Source organism: Limulus polyphemus, unplaced genomic scaffold (assembly GCF_000517525.1).
Source record: "Limulus polyphemus unplaced genomic scaffold, Limulus_polyphemus-2.1.2 Scaffold1444, whole genome shotgun sequence".
Taxonomy (NCBI): Eukaryota; Metazoa; Arthropoda; class Merostomata; order Xiphosura; family Limulidae; genus Limulus; species Limulus polyphemus.
The window spans coordinates 1-3979 of record NW_013667054.1 but is presented as its reverse complement, the minus strand read 5'-3'; positions in this window follow the sequence as shown (position 1 = coordinate 3979).

Genomic DNA, 3979 nt, shown 5'->3' with positions numbered 1-3979 from the left:
AGAATCTTTTTTCTCTATGTCCCAATCTTTCTTTTTGTCTTCTTCAAATTACAGGCTGATATATGCAGTTCTAAAATTCTATTTATATCACATTATTGTCTCTTCAGTTTTGAGATTCCATTTGCTTCTTGTGGTTATTATCCAAGCGAAATAGAAACCACAGTAGGCAAATTATTTTTTATTACCTCTTTATTCACTACCAGGGCCCACACCTATGATGTGTAGGGTAATCAAGGTATTTTTATTCTACTCATATTCCTGTTAACAGCTTCATGAGTGTCGGATGTTTTTACCCAAAATAAGGAATGCTAAATCCTGATAATTTCTGTGAACAGAACAAAGATTGTTGAAAAAGCAAAAAAAAAAAGTTATCCACCACTTGCAGTGCCATTAAAGTAGACTTGTGGCTAGATAAATATGTCAAAGTCCTTTCTAAAGAAACATATTTGTATAGGAAAATGAAGGGGCATTACAATGCAAGAAATCTTGACAGCCACGAAACAGTATTTTATCTTCAAGTATCCAAGGTGTAAAAGCACAAAATTTGCATTTCCAAGGTTTTTAAGTGTCATTACTATTGCTGTATCAAATAAACAAACAAAATAAATAACGTATTGGTCGCTTGAAAACCCAATCAAAATGTCGACAAGAAATGTGCCAGAAACAAGGTTATACTTGTTTTTTTTAAATATTATACATATTGTTTGTTTGTTTTATATTTGTGCAAAACTCTTCTCGTTCCTCGGTGTTCAATATGCAGTAGCTGTGCTAGTTGGCATTTACTAATAATTCTTTTTTTTTCTCACACGATGCCATCAGGTAAGCGTGGGCCACCCTGTATACTGAGTTACAATTTCTAGTAACAGAAAATATGTAACTTGTCAAGTCACTTAGATATACAGATTGATGTTAACTCAGTATTTTGACAATCAAAGCCTTAAAATCTTCATAACAACTGCATTTAGGAGAAGAGGAAATATTGATAGAAAAGGGGTTTATAAGTGTAGAAGTGTGACCTACATTAGTATCAGAGTTTGTGAATGGGGCGGGATTCTTGGGTTGTGTGTCAGGTTTAGAGTTTAGGGAGAAATTTCTGGAAACAGGAGTGGAAGCCGTAACTTCTGCATAAGTGCGACGTTTAGAAGAATGGGCACATTTAGTTCCGGGAGAAGCAGTGATAGAAATAGGGTTTGGAAGTGTATTGAGCGTGTGTCGTAGAGAGGTATGCTCTACGGATTGTGGATATTGGGGAACAGAGTAGGTTGAAGGAGATTTATGACTAAGAGTACGCCGCTTTACATCAGTTTTAGTTGTCACTAGATTTGCTTATTTGTATGTTAAAATTCGTTTCAATATAACGTACTGAACTCTTTGTATTTTGGAGGGAAAATGAAGCTGTATTTTGTGAATGGTTAGATAATCCCAAAGTTACCACAATACAAATAAATCATAATATTACACATTACTAAATAACTGAAAGAAATCTTTTTAAGGATTAAGGCTATACTGGACATTTTTTAGAAGCACATACTCTATACCACATCTTTTTCCGAAAGTGTAAATTTTATACACATGTAAACTTTTCTACTTTTTCATAACAAAATAAATATAAGGCTGGAGCAGAATTACTATTCAGAATTCTCAATCTTTATTGGTGATACGAAACATATCTGTTCATATTAGATAACAAATTAAATGTCATCACCAGCACAGCAATATATTTTCGAGCTAAATTAGCTCTTATCCCTCTAGCTCTTGTTAAAGAATGTTGTGGATTAAAGGTACGCTAATGTGGGAAAATTATTGGAGAAAATTATATTTTTACTCGGTTTCTGTAGTTCATGTTTGTCTTAATGTGCTTATTTTAAATTTAATACATTATTTCACCCAAAGTAATGATACTATTGATTAAAAATAGTTAAATTTTCATTGAAGAACCTTAAAAAAATAAAAAAGAAGAATACTACGGACGCTATAGTTTAAATTAATTAAATTTAGGTAGTTGTACTAGATGTTTTTAGTTTATATTTATACATACAAGGTAATCAATAACTCAGATTGTACAAAACTCGAAAACTATGTCTTGCGAGAGCGCTCTACATTCTTAAAAATCTTTTAGTTATGAAAGAACAAACATTTATGTCAACAACAACAACAAAACATCCTTCTGTAGATATTGTTTAAAAAGAAGTTGCAGGAAATATTAATTAAAATAATTCATTAATGTGCAGTACCTCTAGATGTTCAACTCACTGCCAATAATTTGTAATTCTTATCCGTCTTCACCAAACGACAGAAGTGAGATTTATGTCTCTAAGAGATTCGGTAAAGTTCTTCTGTAAATTTGCAGCTCTAAATGGTAGTAAGGATTCATAGCTGCTGCTATCTAGTGACAATACAAGAAACTGTACCAAGCTATACCAAGGTTTCAGGTGCTTAACAATCACATTTCAGGACAACACAGTGAGACTATTTTTAAGCTAATCATGTAAAAACTTTTTAAATTTATTTGTTATTGTTGCTTGTTGAGAAGCACGAAGCTATACAATGGGCAATTTGTGCTATGCTTACCGCGGATATCGAAACCCGATTTTTAGCGTTATAAGTTATCAGACTTACCGCTGAGCCACCAGAGAAATCCAGTGTATTACATGGGAACGTATTGACTTAAACGACTAAGTCCCGAAAAATAAGCACACAAACATAACATGTTTTTCTACATATTATTTGAAAACAGTGGCTGTTGTGACAGTTGAAGGAATGTTAAGGCTAAGGAGTCTCTCTAGACGTAAGCATGTATAAGTATAAGCTCTTGAAGAAGCTGTTCAGGAAGACGTTGAGTGTCTAATTGAATAAAAACATTTTGGTGTTATAAGGTCGTTTATTTCTAGTATTAGTATGTCTTCTATACACCGATATGCACTACAGAAGTTAAATAATTAATGTTGTAACAATAATATATGTTGATTGCAAATAACATATATATATATATATATATGTATACAAAAAAGGAGTCACTATGTTATATCTGTGAAAAATAATAGACCATGATGCTTCCTTTTGTAACATTAATGTTTGTTGTTTATGAATGGATTCATACTTCCCTAAATGAATAATAAAAACAGAGATAGACAGCGTTTATTATCTAGGATAACAGAAAATATATGATTTACAGACAAATTGTCCATAATCTTGTTTGGAAAAATATTCTTATACTTAAAGTAGACTACTCTTGCTTCCTTTTCATTGTGGCACAAAAATAAAGAACAAAAACAACAATAAATGAACAGATAAATACGTAGAAATAAAGGATACAAAATGTAGAAGTTAGCACTCTTCCATAAGTTGTCAATATATTAATAATACGTTCTTAGCAATCAGTTGAGACTTAGAAAAACTATAAATTTGAAGAAAACGATATTAAGTTGAAAATTAAGATTGGCGAAAATAAAATCAATGTTCTTCATTGGAGTAGAGAAGGGGGGATTACTACAGTTGTGATAGGTTTACCTGCAAAATCTTACCTTTGTTACGACAACGCAGGTCACGTGACGCTTGTATCACGCCACTTCCTTCTCGAACCTTTATGAAATATCGGGAGTTTACTAGATCTCGATATTCTTTTATATATAAGACGGTCACAACGTGACGGAGGTAATGTAATGAGTAATTGAATGAATGCGGACAGAATATTGTTGAGCACGTGAGAAGTTCGTTGTGAATTATAGCGTTTGTTATAGCGCGACTGTTGAAATTAAGTGCATCGTAAAGTTGTATTCAGAAAGAATAAACCAGTTTTATTAAGTAAGGACTTGTGTCGCTAAAGTTTCGTCGGAAAGAATTTTTTACGGAAAATTAACTAACGACCGGAGGCGTAACAAACTGGTGTCAGAAAGTGGGATAAAAAAAAAGAAGATGGAAACGAGAAGCGGCAAATCAAACTACAGCTTAGCAGATTTAATGGCAGCAATACAAGAAC